We start from the raw sequence: 18,316 nt of genomic DNA on the forward strand, positions 1-18,316 counted from the left end.
GAGGGGAAATCTTTTCTAGGGATAAAGAGAGAAAGCTCGGGGTCATCTTCTTTGGTCTCCTGCATTCCCTGTCTTGGTGTCTCTGAGAAAGAATTCACAAATTAGGGAGCATCTTTCTGCTCCCTAATACTTTCTGCTTTCGAGTTTCACAAGTTGAGAATTTATCCCTTCCCTGTTAAATCAATCAAACATATACCAATTATCAATAGTGAACTTACTCTCCTTAGCCCTGAGAGTCTCAGAGAAAAAGGAGAATGCTCTGAGTTACATGGGGCAGGACCACCCCAAAATATGCAGGGAATATAGACAGATTCTCATGACGTTTAATCCTTAAACAGAGAGAAGACAAAGGAAGCAGACTCTAACAAGATGAAGATGATTTCAAGTATCTTATTCTGACTCAAAACATCATCCCTGGCTGTTTGCTGCCTTGAAACCCGGTGAGCCTCCATTTCTGCCAATCGCCTTTCCATTTCCGCCTTCTGCTCTTGCTATTCTAGTTTATCCTTCAGCTTTCTGATTTCCTCTCTGAACTCCTGTTTTATTTGAGCTTTTGCTCTTTCGAGCTCTTCTCTGTAATTTTCTTGTAACGCTTGGGTTTGTTCCTGAATCTCCTCCTCGGTCTTCTGATACTGGCTATTTGTGTAGTATCTCCCCTTGCACTTGTTCACCACATCCTGGGCCAGGGCCAGCAGCTGCTCCCTCTGGTTTTCCTGCTCAGCTCCTGTGGCCTTGTTGTTGACAACACAGTAGCAATCTCTGAACTCACGAATCAGCTCTCGGATGGTTGTAGCAGCATGCTTTAAGTAATCATGGAAATCCATGCCGGCTAAGTCATCTTTGAATAAGGCAATCATGTGTTCCTTAGCTCTCTCTCCAAACATTGTCAGGATCTTCTCTGTGGCTTTCTGGTCTTTGGGCATGTAACGGACGAGTGGGATGACCAGGAGCAGAGCGTGAAGCCCCGGGGAGGTCAGCACCATGCAGCGGGTAATCTCCTTGCGAGTCTCAGCATCTGAGACCTTCATGTCAAAGAGGCCAGGTGAGTCCACGATGACAACATCTCTCCCCTTCCAAGTGCTGCTTCCTTTGTTACAGTGCTTGGTGATGGATACAGCCGAAAAGCTAGACAGAAACACTTTCTCTCTGAGGAAGCTGTTTCCTGTTGCGCTTTTTCCTGCCCCAGTCTTACCCACTAAGACAAGTCTCAGCTGGGAATCTCCGGGGTTTGCAAGCCCTGGAACATCAGGAAACAGAAGACCCGGTGTTAGAATGAACTTCAGCTGTCTTCCCTGCAATGCTCCCACCCACTGAATAAGTATTCAACCCTGAGTATTCATTGGAAGGACTGATGCTGAGGCTGAAGCTCCAATACTTTGGCCACCTTGATGCAAAGAGCAGACTCACTGGAGAAGATTCTGATGCTGGGAAAGGTTGAAGGCAAAAGAAGGGGGTGGCAGAGGATAAAATGGCTAGACAGAATCACAACATCAGTTCAGTTCAGTTCAGTTGCTCAGTCATGTCCGACTCTTTGTGACGCCATGAATCGCAGCATGTCAGGCTTCCCTGTCCATCACCAACTCCTGGAGTTCATTCAGACTCACATCCATTGAGTCAGTGATGCCATCCAGCCATCTCATCCTCTGTCGTCCCCTTCTCCTCCTGCCCCCAATCCCTCCCAGCATGAGTCTTTTCCAATGAGTCAACTCTTCACATGAGTTGGCCAAAGTACTGGAGTTTCAGGTTTAGCATCATTCCTTCCAAAGAAATCCCAGGGCTGATCTTCAGAATGGACTGGTTGGATCTCCTTGCAGTCCAAGGGACTCTCAAGAGTCTTCTCCAACACCACAGGTCAAAAGCATCAATTCTTCAATGGGCATGAATTTGCACAAACTCCAGGAGAGAGTGGAGGACAGAGGAACCTGGCAAGCTGCACTCCATGGGCATGACTTAGCAACTGAACAACAATAACAACAGATATTTTTCAGGATCCCTTTCAGCTTTTTACTCTGACCTTGTGGAAGCAAACAGCTCATAGAGGAGGAAACAATGTGATTCAGAAGAGGACGCTAGGTTGCTACCAGTAGCTGTTCTTCATAAGATAGGAGGTAACACAAAATTGACTATGCATATTCAACTTCCTAGGAAAGCTGAAAGTTAATATTAGAGCAGTAGAGCACAGCAATTGAAACCTGAATTTAAACATCAAATCATCTACCAGCTCTTTCTGTGCTGGTAGTCCACAAGTCTCTGCATATCTCTGTAATGTGTCTATAAAGTCAAAGTCCTCTGGATTTGTCAAGCATAGACCCAGGACCAGAGGGAAGGCAATTGACAATCACAAGTGTAAGCCTGTTTTCTGAGAAGGCAGACCTTGCTGGGTGACCCTTGAGCTTAAGGGTCTGATTCCTGCATGAGGAATCCTATGTTATATCTACCCATTTCTGCTTTGAAACAATGCCTACATTATCCCACGTACAACATCATAGACACTGTTACCAACTCCAGGTTATTTTCAGAGCCATCACCATTCACCCAGGTCCTCAGACTAGAAAGCTAGGAGTCGCCCTTGACTCCCCTCTTTCCCCACTTTCCAGACCCAACCCATCAGCATATTCTCTTGGTTCCAAATCTGTTCACCTGTCTCTGTTTTGAAGATCATCATTCCAGTCCAGATTCCATCACCACCCCTGCCTCAACAGTCTCCTAACAGGTGTCTCCACTTCCACTTTGTCCCTTTCAGTCTATTCTGTGAGGTGGGCTAATCTTTAAAAAAATGTCAATCGAACAGAACCTCGAACTTGCAGAAACCCCTCCTATGATTTCCATAAAATCTGTAGTTATCCTCCATCTCCCACACACTTTCTGGTGAAGTGTTTGCTGATCCCTGAATCCCTGAGGCAGAGTTTTCCTCATTTGAGAACTAGAATCCCAGGATAAAAGAAATAAATTTCCCAGTGCTACAAATACTGGATATGGGATGGCTAAGATTTATCTAAGAAAAAATATACATAAGAATTCAGAGTATTCTTAATAGTTGGCCTCACAATAGAAGCTCCAACCTAAGGAGATCCCAGGGCATTGGTTGGCTTTAGAGACAGGCTGTAGGAAATTCATGGCCCAGCAGTAAAAAGGCACCAAGGCCAGTGCCAACACTGCAACTATTGGCCAATGCTGATAACGAATGGATGGCAACCTCTGAAGATGGCAGCCATAGACGTGAAGGAGTCCATCTCTGCACTCGTGTCTCTTGGGAAGGTGGATTCTCAGCTCCTCTCATCAAGATGCTGGGTCTGTTTCTCCAACCCTTCAGTCTGACTGGGCCATGTGACTTGCTTTGGATCATAGGGTCATGAAAACTTGGTTAAGCAGAGAATCCAAAAGGACTGACACATTGTGCTTTGCCTTCTCTTTCTGATTTTTGGAACCCTACACCTGCCCTGGACTAGCCTACTTGAGGGACACAAGGCCCTCTTATCTCTGTCTGCCTGGTCGACCCAGAGCTTGCTGACCACTAGACACGTCTGTGAGGCTATCCAAGATTATTGTGTTGCATCCTGAACCACCAGCCGAGCACCCACACATGAGTCAGTCTGGCTGAGATTAGCCAGGTTGGTCCAGACCCAAGCACGGCCCAAGTGAGTGACCCTCAAAATTAAGAGCCACCTAAATGGTTGCTGTTTTAGGTTCCTAAATTGTGGGGTGTTTTGCTAAACCAGCAAAAGCTCAAATGATAGAATCTATTCCTAGGATAAAGGGGTAGAGGGAGGGTTATATGGGAAACGGAGTGATCAATCTGTTGAGTGTATTGCTTAGAGTGACGGCACTGGGAGCAGGGAAATTAGGGGCCTGAATGAGGCATTGATCACCCCCATGTTCCTCCTTTCCAGTCCTCTCGGGCTGAAAAGACAGGCAGAGAAACCACCTGGGAGGCCACAACCCCTGATCCGGTGTGCCCACATGTTGTTGCTGCTGCTGCTGCTAAGTTGCTTCAGTTGTGGCTGACTCTGTGCGACCCTATAGATGGCAGCCCACCAGGCTTCACCGTCCCTGAGATTCTCCAGGCAAGAACACTGGAGTGGGTTGCCATTTCCTTCTCCAATGCATGAAAATGAGAAGTGAACGTGAAGTTGCTTAGTCGTGTCTGACTCTTCGCGACCCCATGGGCTGCAGCCTACCAGGCTCCTCCGTCCATGGGATTTTCCAGGCAAGAGTACTGGAGTGGGTTGCCATTGTCTTCTCTGAACCACATGTTAGGAAGTAGCAAAGAAGAAACCTCATCAAGCCTGGGAGCAGTCAGGATATTGGAACTCTCCTCCTGCTAGCTGTTAAACTGTATCACAAGGAGGATGCAGAGAGGCTGGAGAGAAGGAGAGAGCAGAGCAAATGAAGGAAAACTGAGAAATGTGGTTGAAGATGTTTTGCTCTTGTACAGGTTGGCTGGATGACAGGGCAGGAGAGTCCCAGGCCTCCCCCCAAGCCTGGCTGCCCTCCCCAAGCAGCCTCTCACTGTGGCTGGTCCTGGGTTTGCTGTGGTACTGGGCAGCCATTGTGGTTTGGATTCCTGAGAATAAAGAGACAGAACTATGTTATTACGGGGACATGCAGAATAAACTGGAAACATTGTCCTCCTGTAAACAACACTTTCCCTTTCTTCATAAACTTGCTACCTGATCTCTCCTCTCTTTCTCAATAGTTCTTAATTCTGCTCTCAGTCTCATTTTCAGACTGTCAGTTTTCTTTACACAGATGTAAGTGCTTCAAGTGATTCCTTGGCACTGGTTCTGGGTGCCCTTCCCGCCTCTATTCAGTGAATTATTGCTTTGAATGCCATTTATATGTAGTCTGCAGCCTGGACCATTCTCAGAGTTCCAACCTGTTCTATCCCACTCAAATTCTCCAACTGGCTATTTTGTGGGCATCTCAAACTGATTTGGACAAAATGAAACCCTGACAACCATTCCCAGCCTGCTTCTCATTTCAGTAAACGACATCATGAAATGGCTCATGGAGAATCTTGGGGTCATCTCTAAAACACTTCTGCCTCACTTGTTCTCAGTCCATTACTAAATACTATAGATTTTAGTTTCCCAAATGAAAAATTATCCATTTCTCCCCATCTCCATGTGAATCCAAACCACTATCATTTCATTGCAATGTAGTAGGCTCCCAAATGATACTGCATATTCAATCATTCCTCTCCTCAAGAGTCAGATGCTTTTATAAAATTTATACTTCAAGGATAATTACTTCACAGTATTCTATTGGTTTCTATCAAACATTAACATGAATAAGTCATAGGTACCCCATGTTCACTCCCACTTGAACACCTGCCCACCTCCCTCCTGTTTTCAAGAACAAGAACCGTTCCCTCTGGACTTGTTCCAAGAGTCTCATGCCTTATAGCATCCAGTTTATCAATAATTATAAATTTCTCTTGCGGCCCTTTTCAGGGCCTGCTTTTCTTTCACTCTCCCTGGCTCCTACATCGTGCCCTTTCTGATTTTGCACGTGATGAGAAATGGTGAGAAATGCTAGTTGCTGTTGTTGGCTTCGTTGTCTCTTGACCGTTCTTCTCCAGACTATAGAGAAGCACAAACGCAAAATTAATAGCACTCCCACAACCAGAGCAATTCTGTACCCAAATGTCTTGATCTGTTTTAAGGGATTAAGAGAAGAAAGATGATCAGCAACAGTATCAAGAAAGTCTGATCCAGAAATTACATCAAGATGTTTATTAAAACCTTTCAGTATATCTTGTTGTAGATCATGAAAATCTACAGAAATATTACCTGGGTTCAATAGGTGTCATTTAACTTTATCCCAATTGAATTGTGTCTCCTTATATCTGAAAGCCGTTATACAAAAGGAAGTACAGTTCCAATCACATCTTGGTCTCACCCGTTTGTGTAAACTGACTAATGGATCTCCTCATAAAATAACAGATTGTTGAAGGTCGGCCACTTGGGAGGCCACCTTTCCATCAGTTTTTTTCTGGAGTGGTCCAAAGACATCGGCATCTGTATGCCATTCTTGTACAAAATGAACTGTTTGTATAGATTTATGAAGAGCCATTCTGGCCACAGCTGCTGTAGTGGCAATAGCGATCATGCCTAAGATGGCAGCAATGAACAACGCCCGAAAGCGTTTAACACGTTTAAGATTTTTCAGTATTGCTTCAATAACATATGATGTAGGGCTTTCTTGCCAAGGTTGTTGTGAATCAACTGGAACCCATTCAACTGGAATCATTCTGGTTTTAAGAACGTAAATACTCTGCCAACTTTCATCAAGAGGAATGGAATTATTTACCTATGTATAAAATGAACAGTGAATACATGTTGCTAATCCCAAATTGGGGTCATATTTTGCTGTTCCGATCATGAAAACCAAAGGAATTCTTACACAAGTCTGAATAGTGTGGGTAGAGTTTCTTTGTAAAATTAAAGGTAGCTTTTCGGTCGCTTAAAACATAGTCAGTATATCGTCCCTTCCAAGCGATTGGTTCTTTCAATGCCATGGGCATTTTCCGTGTGTCATCATGAACAGGATAATGATCTAAACGAGGCACAGAGGAGCTACCCCCACCCCATGCCATACGAGGGGTTGACTACCATAAGTACTAATTGCCTTGTCATGCTATACCTGTGGGAAACACACTTTAGAGTCTATAAGTTTAGGGGTTCCTCGGGGTCCCCAGTTGAAAATGGGGCCTTCTGCAACATTTAATAGTAAGTGACCTTCTGATCCTTTACATAACTCCCATCTTAACCAATTTTCAATACCATGGCTAAATTCAGCAACACAACCAGGAAGGTCAGGTGGTTTCATCATGCTGGAAGGTTCCTCTTTTTCTAAAAACGTAAGACCAGTTAACAGATAGAGGGCAGTCTTATCCTCATTTGATTCCTTGACAACTGACGGCCATTTCTGATATCCTGTTTTAAGACGTATACTTCCAAGACCAATACAAATAGGAGCGGCATCAGAGCCAATAGTATAATTTGTCAGCTGACTACCTTCTTCTTCCTTTACAGCCTATTTCAATGTGTCCTAGTTTTCCACATTGGTGACGTCTCACCGAAAGGTAAAAGTCTTTTTACTAGCTTTTAGACAATGCTTGAGCCAGAGGTTGCATTTTATATGGTTCTGACCCACTATCCTGGCAAAGTTTAAGATATTCTTCTAGAGGAGCACCCTGAGCTCTGAGAGGCCGAATCACCTTTTTACACTGTGAGGTAGCACTGTCATAAGCAGGAACTTGCATCCTCAAACCTCTCAACCCAGATCGTGAAACTGTGTTATTTAAATTTTGCCATAGCCAGGCAAAGAAACCTACATAAGTTTCCCCATTTGATTGTTTAATTTGGGTAAATGAAATCGAGGCTTGTCCGGGAGGATTTATTCTCTCCCAGGCTTTTAAACATATCATTCTCACTTGAGTGAGTAATTGATGATCAAATTGTTACTGAGCTTGAATGCCAAAATGTGCCCCGCTACCCGTCAATTGATCAAGTGTTATATCAGCTGGCGGGTTGGCTGTCACATTTCTGTGAGTTTGTTGATTTGCCTCATCCTGCCACCAGGTCCTAAACTGTAAAAATTCTGAGGTGGATACCAGGTTCTGGCTATCATTTCCCAATCACAAGGAATTAACCGTTGAGCTTGTGAAAGTCCCTGAGCTAGTCCCATGCTATAAGGTGGGTTAGTTCCATATTGGGTACATGCATGTTTCGTCTCCCTCTATGGTTTTAAAAGGTATGGCATTATAATCATAGTGCATTCCTCCTCGGGAGAATTGAGGATCTGGTGGGATTTGAGTTACAGTCACAGGAAGAAACAGGGTCTTCATGCCCTGCAACTCTACCATAGAACTCCCTTTTGTACAGGCGTCGTTTTATTAGGCACAGGTATCTGTGGTTTAAAAGCAACTCCATCATCCCAAGGGCTTTCAGGATTGAAAGGAGGGGGCTCGACCAAGGGTGCAGTTGGTCGAGTGAGAAAGATCTGTTCTTGACTTCCATCATCCTTTTGGCTCTTGTTTTTCATTTTTATTGATTGTTTCTCTTCCTCATCACCTATTGTTTTCATATAAATTCATTTCCTCCATCTGTTCTTGAATTTGTTCTCCAGAACCCCCAGAATCCGAGGTTTCGGATTGCAGGGGTCCTAAAGCTGTGTTAATAAGATTCCCTACTGGCCGTAGGCATAGGAATCTCTTCGCCACTTTGGAGGGAAGGCGCAGGCAACACGTAACTTCTTGCCATTCCTCATGCCTCAAAGTCCCTTTATCTGGATCTAGCCACTAGCAATATTTTTCAATGGCAGAAAACAATTCTTTAAAAGAGGTGTGAGATATCTCAACCCCCAAACTTTGTAACTAAGTTTTCAACACTTGCATGTAGTCACTGTGCTTAGAAGGAGTTTGCCCCATTGTTACCCATTCAGAGAAAAGCGAGGATCAGGGGACCAAGACTGCTGCAAGGTGAAGGTGCCGAAACTGAACCCAAGCCAGCTTTATTAGACTTTCAGCCATAAATGAAGGAATGTGCGGGGAGTTAAACTGTAACTCATGTGGCCTTCAGGGCCAAAGAACAAGATGATCATTAACCGTGGAGTAATTAGGAAACAGTAATCAATAACAAATCAGTAACTAGGACTAATATTCTTATCTATAGATTTTCCACCAGACACGAAAAACATGTGACTCTGAGACGCCAGTTGGGAAACCGTCTGGGGTCGGTTTTCTGACCCACGGATCATATCTTGTTCTCAAGAACATGAACCGTTCCCTCTGGACTTGTTCCAAGAGTCTCATGCCTTATAACATCCAGTTTATCAATAATTATAAATTTCTCTTGCAACGAAGCAAAAAAGAAAAGAAAAAAGAAAAAAGAGGCAAAATTAGCTTTACCAGATAGTAAAATACAAAAGTTTCTATAGTTAGAGCAGTATGATGTTGGTGCATGGATAGAGAGATAGTGAAACAAAAACAGAAAATTCACATATAGGCAAAATTGATCACACTATATTCATTTATATTCAAATCATTTACATTATGCTACATTTATATTCATTAAGGTAGTGTCTCACATCAATGTGAAGAAAGAGGGACTAAATAAGCAATATTGAGATAATCATATAGAAAAAATAAAACTACATCCATTTTCTTCATGCCTTCCACATTCCAAGTAGGTTAGAAATTTAACTATAAAGAGTTAATCCATATAAATAATAGAAGAAACTTGGGTAAATCTTTGTAACCTAGTTATAGGTAAAATATTTATAATATTTGGAATAGAGTAAGAAAAGAGACTCCTAAATTTGATTACATAAAAACCAAACAGATATTATGGGGGTAAAGCCCACCATACACAAAACATAAATGTCAAACTAGGGGAAAAATTATTCCTGCTTATATAAAAGAGGGGCAATTTACCTTTTATACAAATAATATCTATACAGATGGTTGATAAGCACATGAAAAGATGCTCAGCATCACTAACTACTCAAGAAATGCAATTAAAACTACATTGATGTATCACCTCACAGCTGTCAGAATTGCCATTATCAAAAAGTTTACAAATAATCAATGTTGGAGAGAGTGTGGAGAAAAGGGGACCCTTCTCCACTGTTGGTGGAAACATAAATTGGTAAAGCCTTCATGAACAACAGTATGAAAGACCCTCAAGAAACTAGAAATAGAGTTGCCATATGATTCAGCAATCCAACTCCTGGGCATGTTATCCAGATAAAACTCTAATTTGAAAAGATACTTGCAGCCTTATGTTCAGAGTAGCACTATTTACAATAGCCCAGACATGGAAACAACCAAATTGTCCATCTACAGATGAATGTGTAAAGAATGGTGGTTTGTATATACAATGGGATATTACTCAGCCATAAAAGAGAATGAAATATTGCCATTTGCAGCAACATGGATAAAATGAGATGCTTTCATATTAGGTGAAGTAAGTTAGACAGGAAAAAAAATATTATATGGTACAGTTTATATGTGAAATCTAATAAAATAAACGACCTTATCTACAAAACAGGAACAGACTCACTGACACAGAAAACAAACATTATTACCAAATAGGAGAGTCATAGAAAAGGGATAAATTAGGACTATCAGATTTATGGATACATACTTTGACTGTGTGGATCACAATAAACTGTGGGAAATTCTGAAAGAGTTGGGTATACCAGACCACCTGAGCTGCCTCTTGAGAAACCTATATACAGGTCAGGAAGCAACAGTAAGAACTGTTGTGGAACAACAGACTGGTTCCAAATAGGAAAAGGAGTACGTCAAGGCTGTATATTGTCACCCTGCTTATTTAACTTCTAGGCAGAGTACATCATGAGAAACACTGGGCTGGAAGAAACACAAGCTGCAATCAAAATTGCTGGGAGAAATATCAATAACCTCAGATATGCAGATGACACCACCCTTATGGCAGAAAGGGAAGAGGAACTAAAAAGCTTCTTGATGAAATTGAAAGAGGAGAGTGAAAAAGTTGGCTTAAAGCTCAGCATTCAGAAAACTTAAGATCATGGCATCCGGTCCCATCACTTCATGAGAAATAGATGGGGAAACAGTGGAAACAGTGTCAGACTTTATTTTGGGGGCTCCCAAATCACTGCAGATGGTGACTGCAGTCATGAAATTAAAAGATGCTTACTCCTTGGAAGGAAAGTTATGACCAACCTTGATAGCATATTCAAAAGCAGAGACATTACTTTGCCAACAAAGGTCCGTCTAGTCAAGGCTATGGTTTTTCCAGTAGTCATATATGGATGTGAGAGTTGGACTGTGAAGAAAGCTGAGTGCTGAAGAATTGATGCTTTTGAAGTGTGGTGTTGGAGAAGACTCTTGAGAGTACCTTGGACTGCAAGGAGATCCAAACAGTCCATCCTAAAGGAGACCAGTCCTGGGTTTTCCTTGGATGGAATGATGCTAAAGCTGAAACTCCAGTACTTTGGCCATCTCATGCGAAGAGCTGACTCATTGGAAAAGACTCTGATGCTGGGAGGGATTGGGGGCAGGAGGAGAAGGGGATGACAGAGAAAGAGATGGCTGGATGGCATCACCGTCTCAATGGACAGGTGTTTGAATGAACTCCGGGAGTTGGTGATGAACAGGGAGGCCTGGCATGCTGCGATTCATGGCGTCTCAAAGAGTTGGACATGACTGAGTGAGTGAACTGAACTGAACCACTGTATATAAAATACATAAGCAACAAGGATTTACTGTATAATAAAAGGGGCTATAACTAAAAAATTATAATAACCTATAATGGAAAAGGATCAGAATATCTATCGATCTGTCTATCTATATAACTGAATCACTTTGGTGCAATTATAGTAAATAGACTGTCAGTTCAGTTCAGTTCAGTCACTCAGTCCTGTCCGACTCTTTGTGACCCCATGAATGCAGCATGCCAGGCCTCCCTGTCCATCATCAACTCCCGGAGTTCACTCAGACTCACGTCCATCGAGTCCGTGATGCCATCCAGCCATCTCATTCTCTGTCATCCCCTTCTCCTCCTGCCCCCTATCCCTCCCAGCATCAGAGTCTTTTCCAATGAGTCAACTCTTTGCATGGGGTGGCCAAAGTACTGGAGCTTCAGCTTTAGCATCATTCCTTCCAAAGAAATCCCAGGGCTAATCTCCTTCAGAATGGACTGTTTGGATCTCCTTGCAGTCCAAGGGACTCGCAAGAGTCTTCTCTAACACCACAGTTCAAAAGCATCAGTTCTTTGTTGCTCAGCTTTCTTCACAGTCCAACTCTCACATGCATACATGAACACTGGAAAAACCATAGCCTTAACTAGACAGACCATTTTTGGCAAAGTAATATCTCTGCTTTTCAATATACTACCTAGGTTGGTCATAACTTTTCTTCCAAGGAGTAAGCGTCTTTTAATTTCATGGCTGCAGTCACCATCTGCAGTGATTTTGGAACCCCCCCCCAAAAAAAAATAAAGTCTGACACTGTTTCCACTGTTTCCCCATCTATTTCTCATGAAGTGATGGGACCAGATGCCATGATCTTAGTTTTCTGAATGTTGAGCTTTAAGCCAACTTTTTCACTCTCCACTTTCACTTTCATCAAGAGGCTTTTTAGTTCCTCTTCACTTTCTGCCATAAGGGTGGTGACTATACTTCAATAAAAATATTTTAGAAAACAAACAATATCTGAAAGTAGAGAAACAAAAGACCCATAACTCAATAGAAAATGGGGTAAGAGATATGAATGAACAAGTTCAAGAAAAAATGTAAATATATCTTTAATATTGAAAAAGATAATAACATTCACTCATAATAGCAAAAAATATATCATAACATAGAAAACCACAAAATTAATTAATGTTATACTATGATATCATTTCTAATGTACAGGTTTGAAAGTTTGATGACACAATCTATTGGTAAACAGTGTAGGGGAGGGACTCCCTCATGGCCCAGTGGTTAAGAATCCACCTTACAATGCTGGGGATGCAGGTTCTACCCCTGGTTGGGGAACTAAGATCTCACATGCCATGGAGGAACTTACCCTACCACAACCAGAGTGCCCGTGTGTTCCAAGTACAGATCCCACATGAGGCAACAAAGTTTCCACATGCTGCAACTAAGCAGGCAAATAGATAAATAAATATTTAAAAATAAAAGGTTTAGGGAAAATAGGTCCTCTGCTGCAATACTATTGGGAAGAGAAAAACATTCTAAAAGAAACAAAGACGTTAGCAAGAAGTTGCAACAGTGCATATGCATTTACCCTTTGATTATCAATCACAATTTTAGGATTTATCCCAAAGGTACACTGACCAAAAAAAAAAAAGAAGAAAATTATGCAGAAGGCTGTTAACTACACCACTATTTGAAACCTCAGAACACCGAAAACTTATCATATGCCCATCATTAGGGACCTGATGGAATTAACTAAAGTATATTCACCCAGTGAAGTACTAGCCAATTGTAAAAAGGAATGATGTATATCTCTATATCGAGTATGGAGACATCTCCAGAGTATATCATTAAGAAAAAAAAAAAAGCAAAGTGAAGAAAATAATGTACAGTTTACTAGCATTTCTCTGACAAGGAGGAATATGAACTACATATATAAAAGGTAGTATATGTGTTTTTCATTCATCTATAAAAACAAGAGCAGAATAATCTGAAAACTAAACAAACAACAAGTTACTCCTGTGGGGATGGGAAAAAGAGGAAGGCAGAGACAGGGACAGATGCTGGAAACTAGACTTGTTGGGATATATTTACATTTCATAGATTTGATCTTGAAAAGAAAAAGTGAAAGTCGCTCAGTCATGTCTGACTCTTTGCGACCCTATGGACTTCGTTCATGGAATTCTCTAGGCCAGAATACTGGAGTGGGTAGCCTTTCTCTTCTCCAGGGGATCTTCCCAACCCAGGGATCAAACCCACGTCTCCCACATTACCAACAGATTCTTTACCAGCTGAACTGATCTTACAACCATATAAATAGTTTACACAACTATACAGCAAAAGTTGTATTTCAGAATACTAGTAAAAATCAAAAGAAGCAAACGAGCCTAATTGTATTTTGTGTTGTGAATGAACCACACAAAAGACTGTTCCAAGAGACTTGACAATGCAGTCATTTCTTTGTCCATCCCCAGTGGGATATATTTAACTTCTCCCACTACTCTCCCTCCAGAAAAACCTGCAAAAAATTATTTTCAGGAATCCTATTCTTGGTTGTGTGTGTTTGTATAGTTTTGAACTTCATTGAAAAAGCATAAAAACAACAAGCCCAGTAGCAGTGAGCACACTTAATGCCAGATTTCACTCTTCAAATACCATTTACCACCAAAAAAATTAGTTGATTTACAATCAACTATACTGCAATATAAAATAGAAACTAAATTTTAAAAAAGAGAGATTTAGACTAGGTGGCCTCCATTTGCCTTCCAACTCTAAAGACCTGCTTTGGGAATGCATTTCTTCTTAAGAGAAATGTCTGGATTATCAAGTGTACTCAATGTCTATCCCCACAACAACTGGATGGAAGGTGTAGTATTCAGCTAAAGACTGTCATGTTAAAATGAGATGCATGGATATTATGCTAACAAGCATCCTTACTCCCCTCCCTACCCTCCACCACTCCCACTCTGGCAGCATCCTCTTGGCGGAGTTGCTTGCACAGCATGTGGTCCCTTCTCAGGCCAGAATCCAGGCCCTCTCCAACTCCAGGTATCCTACTGCCCCTACAGCTCTGTGCTCTGGAGCCTGTTCTCAGCCAGGCTTACCTGGTTTAAGTACTTGATGAGCTGTCAAGTTTCCTTCAGAGCAGCTGTTTGAGCACCTGCTTTTGCTTAAACTGCTGCACCTATGAGACCTCAGAGCCAGGAAGCAAACTGGGTTGGGCTAGTGAAGACCCTTTTTTAAAAACGAGACAGAAATATTGCCCATAAGTGGCGCTTAGGTTTGCTAAGTTGGAAGGTTTTTCTCCATGTGCTTGCAGTCACATCAAAATTTCCAAAATTATACTTGTTGTTTGGGGTTATAGTAAATGACTTAAATCTTGCCCAGAAACCCAGACACAGTGTCTGATCATCTCTCCTGGTAGCTGTGAGAGGCCACAGGGCGCTTCAGGGAAGAAGCTTGCTGTCTCCTGGGGATACTCACTGTTCTGTTGGATGGAAAGTAGAACTTGTAAGTGACAAACCTGACCATTTAGCTGAAGAGATTTCCAAGCAAAATGTGGAAGGTGCAGACTGGTTCCTCCTCTGCTTATAGTGAAAGGCAAGAGGAAAGAGATTGCAGTGATGCATCTAGAAGCTGAGGATTGCCAGCAGCCCCAGAAGCCCGGAAGTGGCCAGGAAGGATCTAAGAGCCTTCAGAGAGCACGGTTCTGCCGCCATCTTGAGTTTGAACTAGAACTGTGAGGCAATAAATGTCTTGCTTTCAAGCTCCATAGTTTGCAGTGATCTGTTGGAGCAGCTCTAGGGATCTAATCTATCACCTTTCTCTTTTGCTCTGCCTGTGTTTTGTTCCTCTTACTGACCCCACATTCCCCTCCTGCTTTACAAGGTCCGACGGTGCACGGTTACTAGATTGTGTCCTTCTTCATTTGCTACCTATACCTGTGGCCAGGATGGGCCATGGAAGTCTCAGGGATGAGAGAGTTGTGGCTTTCTCAGGAGAATGTCTCGTTCAACAGTTTAAACAAGAAATCGACTGAAAAAAGTGTATAACCTAAAAGCTGAGAATTAGATTTATTTGAGAATTTGGTCCAGGAGGCAGCCTCTTGGATAGCTCTGAGAGTCCACTCCCAAGAGACAAGGGAAGAGTCACTATGTGTATGATTTTGCAACAAACACCAGGTAGTCGGAAACATCAAAAGACTATGGTAAATTACAGAAAATGAGATATCTTCAGTTAGTGAATTTAGTAGTTTTCTATGTAGGAAAGGTGCAAGAACTGGGCTCTTTGAAATGATTCCTTTGATGTACACTGAGCTATCTGTGGCCAGTGTCTGGTGCTTTCACATCGAATGCCCTCAGGGTGCTCCATGGGGACAACTGCAGTGGCTGAGGGCACCGGAGCAGGCAGCGGATTTTTCTCCACCCGGAATCCCCTCCTTGAAAGAAAAACTTGCTCCTGTGAAGAAAAGCTATGACAAACCTATACAGTGTATTAAAAAGCAGAGACTTTACTTTGAGGACACAGGTCTGTATAGTCAAAGCTATGGTTTTTCCAGTAGTCATGTATGGATGTGAGAGTTGCACTATAAAGAAGGCTGAGTGCTGAAGAATTGATGCTTTTGAACTGTGGAGCTGGAGAAGCCTCTTGAGAGTCCCTTGGACAGCAAGGAGATCCAACCAGGCAATCCTTAAGTAAATCAAACCTGAATATTCATTGAAAGGACTGATACTGAAGCAGATACTCCAATATTTTGGCCACCTGATGTGAAGAGGAAAAGACTCATTGGAAAAGACCCTGATGTTGTGAAAGATTGAAGGCAGGAGGAGAAGGGGACGGCAGAGGATGGGATAGTTGGATGGTATCATTGACTCAATGGACATGAGTTTGAGCAAACTCTGAGAGATGGCGAAGGACGGGAAGCCTGGTGTGATGGGGTCCATGGGGTCACAAAGAGTTGGACACGACTGAGTGACTGAACAACAAAGACAACAGCAACAATGAGAACATATACCCACACTTCCACTGGCAGGAATTGTGAACCCTAGTCTGCTTACCCACACTGCTTCTCAGAGATTGGTGGTTATAGTTATAAACCTCCAGCAGTGGTGAAGAGAACAGTGGTCATAAAAGGGAGGCTACATGAAGGGGTCGGTTCTTGGAGCCCTTGGCTTCAGGGGCCTTGGGGTGAGAGACCACTTCTAATCCAGGCCTTCTACTCCCAGTGTTCCTGAGTCTCAGCAGTCATGAGAGTGATGGATGGCTACAGACAGTTATAGTACCAGCGTTATTTACCACTTGTCTCCAACAGTAAGAAAATAAGAAACAAGGAAATGTGTTTTTTTTTCCCACATTTTTCTATTACTCTCAGAAAAGACACAATTTCCTTCCTTATTTGCCTAGAAAGGTTTCTTAGTCCCATACGTCCAAAACCCGTATTTGCTTTGATAACTTCTGAATTCTTAGCCATTCCATGATCCTGATGGTGGAAGAAGAGGCCATTATTAGACACTAAAAAGCAATACACCATGATAATATGATCATTTTAGAAACACTATAGTGGCCCAACATGAAGAAATTGATTCTTACAACCCATTCTAGTTATAGATTAAGAAGAAAACTAACTAGGTGCAGAAGAGTCATTTGGCCAAATTCAACACTGATTCGTGTTTAAGGCAGTTTATAAAATTTACATTAGATACTTCTTTAAGATGTCTTTACATAAATATAAATTTAAAACATTTTTGTCATCACTTATTTTTTCATGCAACTAATATAGTTGATTATAAAGTTCATTTGGATGAAGAAAATAGAAAAGCTAGCCTTGACAATCTGGAGAAGGAAATGTCAACCCACTGCAGTGTTCTTGCCTGGAGAATCCCAGGGATGGGGGAGCCTGGTGGGCTGCTGTCTATGGGGTCGCCCAGAGTCAGACATGACTGAAGTGACTTAGCAGCAGCAGCAGCAGCATCCTTGACAATCAAGAAAAAGTATCAATGAAGGAAGACCAGAAAGACCAGAAGCTTTAGCAGATTGTAGAACATTATCATTTCTATAATTAAAGCTGTATGGTGCATGAATAGACAGAACAGTGAGACGCAAACAAAATTCAGAAATAGACTAAATTGATCACACTATACTCATTTATATTCAGTTCAGTTATATTATGTTACATTTATATTCACTAAAGCAGCATCTTACATCAGTGGGAAAAAAGGTGGACTAATAAGCAATATTGAAATAACTATATAGAAAAATATAAAACTGCATCCATTTCCTGATGCCATTCAAATTCCAAGTAAATTAGAAATTTAAATGTCCAAAAATTAATCCATATAAATAACAGAAGAAACATAGGTAAATCTCTGTAATGTGGGGATGAGGGAAAATATGTGCAAGATTTGAAAAAGAGTAAGGAAAGAGAGGAGGAAAGGAGGGCTGAGAGAAGCTACTCCACGTTCAAGGTCAGGAGGGGTGGCCTTGAGGAGATACCCCTTGTCCAAGGTAAGGGGCAGCGGGTGCGATTTGCTGGAGCAGCTGTGAAGAGATACCCCACATCCAAGGTAAAAGAAACCCAAGTAAGATGGTAGGTGTTGTGAGAGGGCATCAGAGGGCAGACACACTGAAACCATAATTACCGAAAACTAGCCAATCTGATCACACGGATCACAGCCTTGTCTAACTCAATGAAACTAAGCCATGCCATGTGGGGCCACCCAAGACAGATGGGTCATGGTGGAGAGGTCTTGTGGTCCACTGGAGAAGGGAATGGCAAACCACTTCAGTATTCTTGCCTTGGGAACCCCATGAACAGTATGAAAAGGCAAAATGATAGGCTATTGAAAGAGGAACTCTCCAGGTTGGTAACTGCCCAATATGCTACTGGAGATCAGTGGAGAAATAACTCCAGAAAGAATGAAGGGATAGAGCCAAGGCAAAAGTGAGAAATAGATTTAAGGGACTAGATCTGATAGACAGAGTGCCTGATAAACTATGGAATGAGGTTTGTGACATTGTACAGGAGACAGGGATCAAGACCATCCCCATGGAAAAGAAATGCAAAAAAGCAAAATGGCTGTCTGAGGAGGCCTTACAGATAGCTATGAAAAGAAGAGAAGCGAAAACC

At 42.1% G+C, this 18,316-nt stretch overlaps 1 pseudogene; it reads right to left on the minus strand.

Moving 5' to 3' along the window:
* Nucleotides 1-323: 323 nt before the first annotated feature.
* Nucleotides 324-4,550, minus strand: LOC138080388 (GTPase IMAP family member 4-like; annotated as a pseudogene).
* Nucleotides 4,551-18,316: the final 13,766 nt, after the last annotated feature.

Source organism: Capricornis sumatraensis, chromosome 5 (assembly GCF_032405125.1).
Source record: "Capricornis sumatraensis isolate serow.1 chromosome 5, serow.2, whole genome shotgun sequence".
NCBI lineage: Eukaryota > Metazoa > Chordata > Mammalia > Artiodactyla > Bovidae > Capricornis > Capricornis sumatraensis.